This window comes from Elgaria multicarinata, chromosome 9 (genome assembly GCF_023053635.1).
Source record: "Elgaria multicarinata webbii isolate HBS135686 ecotype San Diego chromosome 9, rElgMul1.1.pri, whole genome shotgun sequence".
NCBI classification, from domain to species: domain Eukaryota; kingdom Metazoa; phylum Chordata; class Lepidosauria; order Squamata; family Anguidae; genus Elgaria; species Elgaria multicarinata.
The window spans coordinates 32,339,062-32,352,488 of NC_086179.1; positions in this window are offsets into that span (position 1 = coordinate 32,339,062).

The following is a 13,427-nucleotide window of genomic DNA, read 5'->3' on the forward strand; positions in this document are numbered from 1 at the left end:
AAGTTGTGAACAAACATGATAAAAGCGTAACTGCTGTTGCTGTTTGTATCTATCCAGCTGTTGAGGTTAAGGCACTCAGGGATTGCCAACTATGTCATCCCAGTAGCTTCATTGGCAACTGAGTTTGTAACAGGCCAGAAGGCCTTGAACCCCACTTAGAGGAAATCCAGAGAGCTGTGGAAGATGGTGCCATAGAGACCGACATTGTCCTTAATAGAACTTTAGCACCAATGAGCAAATAGGAAGGCCTCTATAACGAAATCCATCAGGCCTATGGAGAAGCACATATGAAAACCCTTATCATTATGATGACAGATTCTGATTTTAAGACTTCCACAGGAAACAAAGCTTATAATTCTCCTGCTCTAGTAGGGTTGGTCATGAAAAGATTGATCAGAGTCTTCAACTGGAAAATGTATTCATTCATTCATTCCAAGTGTTTTCTAAACTGCTTTTCAAGACTTCAGTCTTCCCAAGGCGGAATCTTACAATAATAAAACAAACATACAATTTCCAATATAACAAATTATTATAACCACAAATTACCACTGATAAACAATTTAAAATACACTAGCTATAATAAAATACAGTTTCAAACATAACCAAACCCAGAAAACCTAAACAAAGTCAACAAATAACATATACGATAAAAATACCCTTCAGTTAAAAATCAGAGAAAACAAATATCTTTTAAGGTGGCTACAAGATTGAGTTTAAGCCTGTGGGATATACTTGTACTGCCAAAGCTGCCCGGATCTGGCTCTCATTGATAAAGGAGGGCAGGAGTGAGGAAGAAGGGTGAGTGTGGCTAAAACTAAAACACTTTCCCCTGGGTGCCAGTACTTTGCTGGGAGCTACTGAGAGACTGACTTACTGCTAATTGATCTGTGACTGGCAGATACTGTATGTGGCTTACTACTATGACTTGCCTATGGCTTAGACCAGTGACTAATTGATGATATGAAAGAGAGTCTTTACAACGAAGCATAAGGAGCACTTATGAAAGGATTAAAGTGCCAATGCTCACATTTCATGGCTTTACAGTGCCACAAATTCTAAGGGTTAAATATCGAAATTCCTGGATTTTAAAGATTTGCAATGTTAATTAATTTACGTAGCTGAGTCTCTTTCATGTGTATTATTAACCACAACATTAATACCAGAATACACTTTGTGAATTATCATTTTGACTTCAATTTTGTATTTTTCCTTTCACAAGCCACCTTGGGAGCCTTTTTGGTCACCTTGGGATTTTTTTTTTGGCATAGCATATTACGGATTTCACCTTTGCTAAATGTTTTCATTCTATAGTTTCAGTATATAGGAAGTCTTTGGCTGCCAATTAACAACATATAGCTGATCAGTACACTTCAAACAAAGCATACACCAAGAATTCAATTTTGGTTTTGTAGTAACAAGAATTCAAAAGGGAACAATTGTTTGATCCATTTTTCACTTTTATTAGAAATATGCTTGTAACATCACACTGTAAAAACATTTCTTGTTGTTAAACAGAGCTTTGCTGAATATTCTTAATGGCTCAACTTAAATAGAATTTCCAAAACATTTTTTGTTCCTGGGCTTTTAGTCCTAATAGCTTTAAAAGGAAAGGTCACATTCTAAGTACCAAGTTCCCCATTCAATACTGAATAAACTATTCCGCTAACAGGTACACAGGCCTGGTGAGCTTCTAATAAGAAGCTTTCACATTCTAAAACCAGCACATATTTATATGATTTTGTGTAGAAATTACCTCATGGCTAATATTATTTTTACTGCCCCATAAATTAGGGTTCTCAGTCTTAATTATCTCATTGTTCTTAAAAAAATTCTAACTAAAATTCTAACTAAAAAATTAGAACATACCAAAAAAGAAAAGAAAAAAGGCTTGTACATATACCTTTTAGGCTAGATAAGATCAATTTTGAATCATACCTTTGAGAAGATAACACACACACGCTCAGTCGTACAACAATATGCTTGAAAGACAAATGGGAGGCCAGAGGTCAGATTCTTCCTCAGCCTTGGACTCCTGACTCTGGGCAAGGTATTTTCTAACCATTGCCTCACAGGCACTTCAGATGTTTGACAGAACAGAATAAATAAAATCAAATTTATGAGCTGTATTTTCCAACTCAGTGACACAGTGAACAACCAGCTGTCGACCAGGGACCCACAAGAAGGACACGATGCAACAGCACCCTCCCACCCATGTTCCCCAATAGCTGATGTATACAGGCTTTCTTCCTATGGTACTGGAACATACAGAAATGGGCAAGTCCTTCATTCCTAGGGGGCTGGGTAAGAATTTTGCTCACTTCATGTTTTGATAGGAACTTAGCAAAATCCACACATTTCTTCATAAACAGGATGAAAAGAACTCAAGCTGAATGACGGATTCATTTATCCAGGTTGTGAGATTTGAGTACTTAGCTCTTAAAAGTCTAGGTTTGAATCCCTGTATATTCAGTCATATTTGTGATGCTGAATTGGGGTTGCCAACACTTTTTCTGACAGGCTTTGCCTATGAGGTCCATGCGACTCAGCTGGCACATTTTTAGCTTTTCTACATGAGGTCATTAATCTGCTGTGTCTACTTTCATTTCAGTCGCAGAACTGAAATCCGATCACTACACAAAGAGCTTTTCCTTTCCTGCTTTTCTGCTACATTCTTTCCTCTTTTCTTTTTTATTGTGAATATTAACAAAACAGAACAAAAATATATTGTGAAAAAGAAAAATCATTACATCTATAGAAATATCATTGTTTTTATCAGGTATACTATTCATAAAAAGGGGGGAGTTATGCATAAGTTTCAAGAAAAGCAGACCATATAGCTATGTATTTAGCCACTCGCAAGTCGCACCTATATAACACCCATTCATATGTTGATAGTGTTGTTAAATCCTCAATCCATTGCATTATGGGAGGTGAGCATTTGTCCTTCCAATGTGATAATGTAAGTCTTTTAGCTGTCATAAGGGCTCTGAAAATCCATTTGCACTGACCATGTGTTAATTTCCAGGAAACCTGTAGGTAGTTTAGGAGGACATGTACATCATTCCATAATAAAGATTGTTTCAGTACAAAGTTTATCCTTATTATAACCTCCTCCCAAAAGGGGGCAACTACTGGCCGTTGCCAAAACATATGAATTAAAGAAGCATTAGGTGTGTTACATCTCCAACAGTTATGTAAGTTAGACAAACTCTGCCTTCTTTTGTATCTGATAACGCTAGGCAGGGCTCCTGCAGCTTTAACTGTTGTGATGAAGAGGGAATTTCACCAGGTGCTGCATGCATACAAATGACACCTGCTGAAATTCCCTCTTCAGCACAACTGTTAAAGATACAGGAGCTCTGTCCTCCTTTGCATATGGTTACCCTAACATCCCTGTTCTAAGATCTCTCTGAAGCCATCCAAAGATGGTGGTTGCAATAAGAAGACCAGAGGAAACTATTAAGGGATAGTTTCTCCATTATACACAACCAATTAGCAAGATGTATTTGATTTTACCAAGGATCAAAGAGGAGGCTTTGAAACACTCCCCTATTCTGGATCCCTTACCTTTACTGTGAGGATGTAGAAAGTAGGGATGTGCTCCGCTTCTAATCAGACCGGCGAATTAGAAGCGGAGCGGGGGGCTTCACCTGCCCTTAAGGCGGAGGCGAAGAGGATTGGGGGGCCAGCGGAGCGTGGCGAAGAGGATCAAGGTGAAGGTGGATCCTTCGCCTCGATCCGGAGCTCCGCCGGAAAGGTAAGTGGGGTTTACCGGGCCCTGCCGCTGTCGCTGTCGCCCATGCGGCAACAGCGGCAGGGCCCGGTAACCCCCCCGCTGTCCTCTCCCTTACCTGCCTCCGTCCGCGGTCTGTCGGCTTCTTCAATTGAGCCCACGGTTCAACCAGGTTCAACCTGGTTGAACTGCGGGCTCAATTGAAGACGCCGACGGACCGCGGATGGAGGCAGGTAAGGCCCCCCTCTCCCTTGGTCCCTTACCGGGCTCTGCCGCCATCGCCGCATGGGCAGTGATGGCAGCAGGGCCCAGTAACCCCCCCCCCGCCCTCCTCTCCCTTACCTGCCTCCATCCGCGGTCCGTCGGCGTCTTCAATTGAGCCCGCGGTTCAACCAGGAAGTCTGGGCCGCTTGCCCAGTTCAACCAGTTCAACCTGGTTGAACTGCGGGCTCAATTGAAGACGCCAACGGACCGCGGATGGAGGCAGGTAAGGCCCCCCTCCCCCTTGGTCCCTTACACGGGCGGCGATGGCGGCAGGGCCCAGTAAACCTCCCGCCCTCCTCTCCCGGCCTTACCTGGCGCCACTCCCCTCCACTGCGGAGCTCCGATTCGGAACCGGAGCTCTGCGGCGAAGAGGAGCGGAGTATGGGCGGGGTGGGGCGGCGTGGAGCAGGCCGACCCGAAATTTTCGGATCGGCCCGTGGGGCAGAGCGGGGGGTCCATGCACACCCCTAGTAGAAAGAACAGTGTTTATTTTTTAAAAAAATGTTTGTCCTTTCCTCTTTCTTGGAAGCACAATTGGAGATGGTGCAGTGGTTTTTAATTAGATCACACGATAGCACATAGGAGGTTATTTTAGTCCCGTGCTTCATTGCTCAATCTATTTTACAAGCCAGATGGAGCCCCAGCACACGAATGTGTTTACATTGTCCCAGTTGATCCATCAGCAGCTGGAAGTGCCTGGGCTATAACAAGACACATCATAATGGAGACCAAAATAAAACTACCTGCCAGAGACAACATCACATGCACTGCCGAGAGTGGCATTGTTAGGGTCTCTGATTCATACATTTTTCATATGTCCCAGCTCATTTCTAGACTTTTTGATTTGCTTTTGCTTCTGTTTTCCCCCAGTACTCATCTGCCTTCATTATCCTTTTGCTGAGATGCTTTCAAATGATCATCTGCAAGCCTTGCAGCCTCTCTTAGCTCCTTTCTTCGCCATTTCCCTTCCTTTCTCCATTCAAATCACTACAGTTTGCGTGGAACTCTAAAGCCATGGGCATTGACCTATAGTTCTCTGCAAGAAGACATCTGCAGTTTATTTCTTCTCTCTCTCTCTCTTAAACACACAATCTTTCTCTTGCTTGCTATTAACTTTTTACTGGGTTAACAGTACAACTATTTGTGTATATAATACAACGAGAGAGACCAGCATCCAGAGCCAATAATAACAAATTAGGTATCTTGCACGTCATTGCTTGAAAATAGCCTAAACTCAGCCATTTTCTCTTTAATACCCGCTCTCCATCCATTTGTTCCTTACCACCATAATGTGTACATCCCTGTGCACAATCTGAAAAGTCGAAGGTGGAAGAAACTAAGATCACAAGTTTCTTTTGTTTGTATGGCAAATACAGGGCTGGCTCAGACAGTACATACAGACTTTTTATCATCTCTTATCTTCCCAAGTACAGACTCACATGAACAAGTGTAACGTGTGGGACAGGGAATCACAGATACATTCTGGACTGCACTGTCCATCACAATTGCTTCACCCATTATGTTTGGCTATGGGTTAATCTACACCAGCAGGCATTTCAGCCTGGAAGAGGGATGCTTCTGAATGTTCCCCGCTTCTGTGATCAGCCCTCATGAGGCACACATGACTGATGTTTACCACAATTTCAGGACTGTGTTGTGGGAGCATATGTATCCCGTTGCACTGCTTGCGCATGTGGATTGGCAGAAGTGGGTGGTGCTGGGCAGATGACATGGCTACGGGGGCAGAGATAAGTCTTTTAATGACTTGTGAGGCCTGCACACAAGTGAAGATGCACAGCAATACATGGGGGTGGGGATAGGAACTCCTAGTTGGCAGGGAAAAGAGGCACCACTGATGTTTCGGATTAGTTGTAATCCTTCCTCAGGAGCTGATGCTGGAGACAGGCTACTCTAAAAAGCTTTTCCTGTATGTTAGATATTCCCTGGAGCCCTTTTCTCCTCTGAGCGTTCTGCTGCAGAACTGCATCCAGTCAAAGAGTTCTGGTTTTTTAGTAGCCTGTCTCCAGCATTAGCTCCTGAGGAAGGATTACAACTAATCCAAAACATCGAGTATTTTGCATACGGACAAGAATTATTAAAGATTTTAACTATTTTCAACAGCACCAGAGCTAGTCTCTTATTCATTATCAGGATACAGGGCCAGTGCTACCACAGAGGCCACTCAGGCGGCCGCCTAGAGCACCAAGCTAAGAGGGGTGCCGGGCGCAGTGTAGCACTCACGCGTGTTGGCTGTGAGCTGGCCCAGGCTGGGGATTCAGCTGGGCCTGGGTGGGCGAGATAGCACCCCGCGCCTGCCCAGCTGAAGCGAAGCTAGGGACGCTGGGGTGGGGTGGGGGCTCCACGTTTGGACTTCTGCCCAGAAGCCGCCCTCCCAGAGCCGCTTAAAAATCAAAGTAGGCATTTTGGGTGTGTGTGTGTGAAAGTAGCTCACCTTGCCTAGGGCGCAAAATAGTCTAGCACCGGCCCTGTCAGGATAGGAACTCCATCAAATATGTGCTCCTGAGCAGGGATATGTTTGTATTTTAAACACACACACATGCACAATCACTCAGTGGTAAAACACGCTGATACCCATCCAAAACACATGGCAATGGCGGACAGGTCCACTCCCTCACACCTCCGATACCCATGCACACACCCCTCACAGCTGATTGACTGTTCACTGACTCCAGAACTTGCAGCGAACAGCAGCAACCTCGCAAAGGGCGGGCACACAACAAACGTTCTTCGGAATGGAAGCAAAAGAGCTTGAAAAACCATGACAAAAGCAGTCAGTGATATTCCAGGAAAACTGAGAAGTGGAGCCAAGATCACCATGGGAGCAGGTGAACGTCATGTGCCCCATTAATGATGACTGTGATACAATCCTGCAATAAATGGCTGGTGTAGACACCCCCTAAGTAGTTTAGGAAGATCAGCGTCAGATCGAGACCAAGCAGGATATGACACTTTGAAAACAGTTTGAAAACTATCTATGGTGTTAAAACTATCTATTGTGTTAACTGTTATCTAAAGCAGTAGTGTAGATCCTGCCCAGGACTGCTCATGTGGATGAAAAATGGATTGCATGAACCTGCCTGGAACAAATTGCAAGCAAAAAAATTGTATATGGTATATCTAGACATGTTTTCAGATAGCAGCTTGCTCAGAGATGTAGGGTCCTCCAAGATGAAACTTTTATCCTGCCTCATTCATGGAATTTTACCAGGGTGTCCAGAAGACATCATTTTCTACTTGCAACCCTCTCAAGGTTTCCCAGTGCGTCTTCCATATTTTTTCTTACTGCAGAAAATCTATTAAAATAAGACAGAATAGCTGCACAATGCCTTCTGACTGAGAGCACTAGACACCCTCCATTTGGACGCACCATTAGCGAGGGCTGCAGGGGATGGTCCTGTTGCATCACCTCATTGGCCCTGTGTTTGCAGCCTAACAAAGTCAAGTGCAGGAAAGCACAATGAAAACCCGAGACCTGTGACACTGGGCAGCAACAGCCAGTGGGGCTTTGGCTCAGCAGGAGCAGTCTGTCTGAGCAGTGAGAACTTGGAATTTCAGCAGCAGCTATAGCCTGGAAGGTCCACAGCAATTCTTTCTTCACCCCGAAGCCAGTTCCTGATGAAGGGACATAGAACTGGGAGCCTGCTCCAGGCAGAGAAATGGCTAGTTGCAACACTAATGATGCTCACTTCTCTTGAGAAACTGCACAGGACACAAATCGACACCCAAGTGGGTCAAAATTAAATAGAGCCCTTTTTGACTGGCTGGCAGTACCTTCATTTCAGCCATTTGAATTAACAGCAAAGAATATAGCCCTGTGCTGATCAGTTTGGAAGCAACATGGGACAGAAAAGAGGGAAGCACCTGCATACCTGAAGAAACCCTGGGACATGCAGAAGTACAGGTGCTTTAAAATTAGGACTTCCCCACCCTAATTAGGGCATGTTTAGGGCATATTTAGTCTGGAGAAGAGAAGATTGAGGGGAGACATGATAGCACTCTTCAAATACTTGAAAGGTTGTCACACAGAGGAGGGCCAGGATCTCTTCTCGATCCTCCCAGAGTGCAGGACACGGAATAACGGGCTCAAGTTAAAGGAAGCCAGATTCCAACTGGACATCAGGAAAAACTTCATGTTAGAGCAGTACGACAATGGAACCAGTTACCTAGGGAGGTCGTGGCCTCTCCCACACTAGAGGCATTCAGGAAGCAGCTGGACAACCAACTGTCAGGTATGCTTTAGGGTGGATTCCTGCATTGAGCAGGAGGTTGGACTTGATGGCCTTATAGGCCCCTTCCAACTCTACTATTCTATGATTCTATGACTTGCAACAGAATGTTGCCATGTTCCCTCACCTCCTAACAGGAATGGTCCTGTTTATGTTTCTAGCCAGCTATGGCCTTCTCTACAATACTGCATTTCATTCCCCCCACCTCCAGTTATCTGTGGGCGTTACTAGACGAGGCTGTAGCGCACGTTACCTTCTGCAGTCGTGTCGAGGCTTCCAGATGACGTTCATCAGGATCCGTTGTTATCCTGTGGTGAAGCCTCTTTATCCCATCTTTAAAAAAGCGAGTTCTAGTGCGCCTTTTCCTGCCGGCCCGCGCTAATTCGGAGTAGGTGTGGGAGGATGTGAGGTCACTGCGGTCCGCACTGGGCAGGAAAAGGCGTGCTAAGGGGAGTGGCCAGCGGCTTCGGTCAAGCCGCCTCCGCCATTTGCGCCCAGCCCGCAGCTGGGGCAGCGCAGCTGAGCAGCTTTTTTTTATTATTCCCACAGTGACAGTTTGCGCAGGAACGGAGGACCAGAAAAGTGGCTGGTGTGCTGCTAGGGGTGGTTGGGGGATGTGCGCCTGTTTTTTCTACTTCAACCTCTGCGTGGGTCACTTTTCGGAAAGGCGGGCATCCCACAGTAATGGGAAGTTGGTGACTCCTCACGGTGGGCAGCCACAGCGGCCGCATAATGGCAGTGCTGTACGCTGCGCCGAAGATGTAAAGGCTAGCGGGGACTGAGGGGGACGGTCCAGGCATGAAGGGCTGTGTGCCTATTGGTGTGGGTACGCGGCTGGAAGAGGGCCCAGCTGTTTCTGGGCTGCTGCCATGCCTACGCCCAGATGTGGGTTGGGTCCGTGGGATGGGGGGGAGGCCACAGAGGCGGTCATTGCCACCGACACTTCAGAGGCATGATGGGAGATGTAGGCACAGAGTGCCCATGCAGACGACTGACCTCGGGTCATATTACACCCGCCACGACCCCCATCAGGAAGTGACCGCATCAATGTTGACCCTCAACACCGGCACTCGCTGGTGCCTGAGGGGGCTGGTACGCAGCAGCAGCAGCAGCAGCAGCACTTCAGCTGGCACTGCCACTGCCGGTGCCGCCGCCGGTGCCGCGGCGGCATCGCTGATGGCTGCGCAAGCGATCTACGCTGTTTGCGGTCTTTTGGACTTGCGCAAACCGTGCGGCGAGCGGAAAAAAAACCCGCGGAAATCAGGCCGGTGTGGCTGCGCAACCATGCTAGAGGTGGCAGCAGCACAACCGGCGCAAACTTCCACCACAAATCTAAGGAAGGTGTGGATCATGAGGCGTCACGGCTGAACGGGGAAATCCGCTTTCACCGCTCCTCAACGACGGAACACCCGGTAGGTCTAGCAAAGCCCTGTGTCTCCCTGTCCCACCTGACACTCAATATTCTATGGCTAGTAAATATGAACAACTGTTTTCTGGGTTTCTCATACGGTCCTTAGGATTCTTCTGAGCATGCTGATATCCCTCTCTTGTTTCTCAGTGGCTCCATTTTGGCTTCAGTCTTGTTGGCACTCACCAGCTGAATTGGTATTAGAGGGAGTGGTGGGTCTTTGAGGACTTTGAATGCATGTCACAGCCTCATTCTGCTCCAGTTCCATTTGTATTTTCTCTGCTCCAAATTTATGCAGGAAGTCCACAAGACTCCCCCCCCCACATTCCCCTCAGGTGGACTGCTGAGACCAGAAGATGCTCATAATGATGGAGAAACATGGCACCTCATCACCACCACGATTTCCCAGCCGTGAGGAACCACAGTCACTGTCTCTCCCTCTCTCCCTGGACATGCTCCTGGTGGTCCCACATGGACCTTTGGCCCAATTGGAGTCCACCAGGACAAGAGCCTTAAATGGGTGGGAAGGTGCTCTTGCACTGTGTTCTGCTTGTGGGTCCCTGGTCGACAACTGATTGGCCAATCTGGGAACAAAGAGCTGAACTAGATGCACCTGTAGTCTGATTGAGAATGGCTCTTCTTATGTTCTTATGTTTTTAGTGTGATAGTCCCTTCCAGGAAGCATTCCTCAACTGGCCAACTACCGTTTTTATTGGTAGTCTGTTTAAATTGAAGATTTTTAATATACTGTTTTAATCTTTTTATTGTTTTTTCTATGTTCACCACTCCAGAATCTATTTTAGATATGGAGCAGTATATAAATATTGTAAATAAATAAATAACAACCATTGTTCTCACAGAGTCTTTTTTAAAAAAAAAAAAATATTATGGTCTTTCCTTGGATGGCCACTTACTTATTGCCCAAAAGGGAAACACGCATCTCCAAAAGAGGACAAAAGATGATACAGTTTTGAATAATATCTTCATATGTTAATAGATACTGTATGTATAGACAACAATCTCTCTCAATCTCTCTCTCTCTCTCTCTCTCTCTCTCTCTCTCTCTCTCTCTCTCTATATATATATATATATATATATATGCATGCGTGCCACAATTCTGAGGAAGAACTTTGTGTTGCTAAGCAACAGAAAATATAAAAGCAGCTGCTACAACAGGCATTGAAACATACCGTTGCCGAACCAGCACAGAGGCCTCAGGTAAGTTCCTCCGTTAAGCTCCACGCTGGGAAGGTGAGAGTGGGTGGAAGCAGCTGGGAGTGAGTGGAGCAGAGTGGCTGGGGGGTGGGATGGAGTCTAATAGACTCCCGGTTGGCCTCACACCCAGCAGGCACCCAGAGAACCGCAACAGCCACCCCGATACTGAGTAATAGAGTATTAGCGTGCAAATGGTCTGCGAGAGTCAAGCTTGTTTAGAAAGAATTACTCTGGGCTTAGCTAGACTAGGCTATGTCCCGGGGTGATACCCGGGATCGTCCCTGTGTGTCCACATGATGCACAGGGGATCCCGGGATCCCTCCCTTGCCCCGCAATACAGCCCTTCCCTTTGGCCCCGCTTTTTCCGCGGTCTCGGGCTGAGCCCAAGACTGTGGAGCATGTGGCCCTTTTCCGCGGGTTTACCCAGCTCCATGTGATTACTCGTGCAGAGCCGGGAGCCGCGCACGGGGCGCAGTGCTCCTCAGGAGTGCTGCACCCATCAGGGGTAGGGTGGGAGGAGCGGGGAAAGTATTTTTTAAAAAAACAAAAAACCTTACAGTTAGTCGCTGGAGCACTCCTGCGCTCCTTCCCCTTTAATTTTTTTTTTTTAAATGGTGTGCACGATGCCTCTCCTTCCGAGGTCATCGCGCCTCACGTGTAAATGGGGGCGAGATCTCGTGTTATTCACAATGTGAGGTCTCCCCTCCTCTCCCCTGGACTTTCAGGTAGGTCTAGCTAAGGCCTCTAACTTAAATAGAAATTCAATATATCTGATGACGGTAGGGAAGTCTGTGATGAAGTGCTCTGTGTGCCTACTCATCCTGCTGTCCAGATATTCATTGTTGTTGGACAACTTCAGGGCTCCTTCTGGCTCCCACTTCTGATGGTTCTTGGTCTTTAAACAGGATTTGGAATGCCCAGCTCTTCAAACAGAAGAGGATTCCTTCAAAGAGAAGACTGTCTCCTGTAAGGTAGAACACATGGCCACCTTAGTCCTTGCCTGTCTGTTTCCCTTTCTCTTCCCTCATTAGTGAAATTCTAAAAACTCCTGCTTAGACCACCAACAGCTACCAGATGGTTAGAGCTATTGGTGCCTTCTCATCTGAGCTGGCATCCTACGGCAGGCTTGTAGTAAAGGAAGTGATCGACTTTTGCTATTTCCCTCTAGCTTGACATCGTTTTCAGCATAAACGATCTTTGCCATCATGCAGCTAATTAAAGAGAAAACATGGGTCTACATGTGCCTTTTCTTGCATTTATTTATTTTGGAGGCTGAGCCCCATCTAGCCCTGAGGGATCAGGAAAATACCAGCTAAACAGTCAAAATCAAAACACATAGCCTGTTTACATATTACATCAAGATATTATTAATACGTTATGTCTATACCCACCATCTTCAGTTTCATCAAGGAAGAAAACGGAGATAATAAAATAGCACCTAAATAATATACATTAAAAATATTCAGTTGGATCCAGGTTTAGTTCTGCTTAGAGCAGACCCATTGAAATCAATGCAACGTAAGTTAGTCATGACTTAGGAAATTCATTTTAAATCCATGAGCCTTAATTCTACATAATGGCCCCAATCTAGACAAAGTTGTTTTAATGCTGCAATTCTATACCCACTTACCTGGAGGTAAGCCCACTTGAACTCAGTTGGACTTACTTCAGAGTAGAAATGCAAAAAAATGAGCTGAAAGATTGTAAGTAATGGGACAAGTTAAGCATGACTAACATAAGCCTCATTGATTTTACTGGAACTTAAGCATGTTTTATTTGGTCTGGATGGGGGTGAATGACTGTAGAATCAAGTGTAAGTGTTACCCTACCCTGTAACTGCCTCAATAAACTCCCCCCTCCATTTGCTCATTCACCCCAGGATAACAAATCTCTTGCTTACTCAATCCAAAAAAGAAGGGAACGGTTTTGCGTACCTCTAATCGGAGATTGGGCTCACTTGAGTCATTGAAGCTACTTCTGAAGTGTACTGGCTTTTTGCCTGGAGCACACTCTGGTCTCCTCCCAAGCAGTTTAGGGCTTCCTCACATTGCTCTACCCAGGAGAATGGCCCTGCAGTCATTCCCATACCACCAGTGTAACACAAGAGCCCATTCTAAGATTCTATATTCAGCGCCTTAGAAACGCACATGTCTCTCCTCAGAAGTGTGCATGTTTATTAACTCTTCCTAAATCATGTTTAAGGAGGATTGTAGACAAGTGCATCATTTGAGGGAGTCCTTGTCATGTTGGTTTAACATGTGAGTGAAGCACCCTGAAGAGTGGAAGCCAGTGATTCATATCTTCTGCAGTGTGGTACATCATGGAATTTGTTCTGTGATTATATTCTATACATTGAACAAAAAGTGATGGAATATGAAGTAGCATTGTCGGAGCCAGCAGTGCTGAGAAGGTGATTGACCAAGCATGCCACCAAGGTAGTCTTTCCCCAAACTGGTGGTCTCCAGATGTGCTAGACTATTTCCAATGGCCATGCAGGGTGGAAGCTTATAGGAATTGCAACCCAACAAACCTAGAAGGCTCCCGGTTCGGGAAGGCTGTA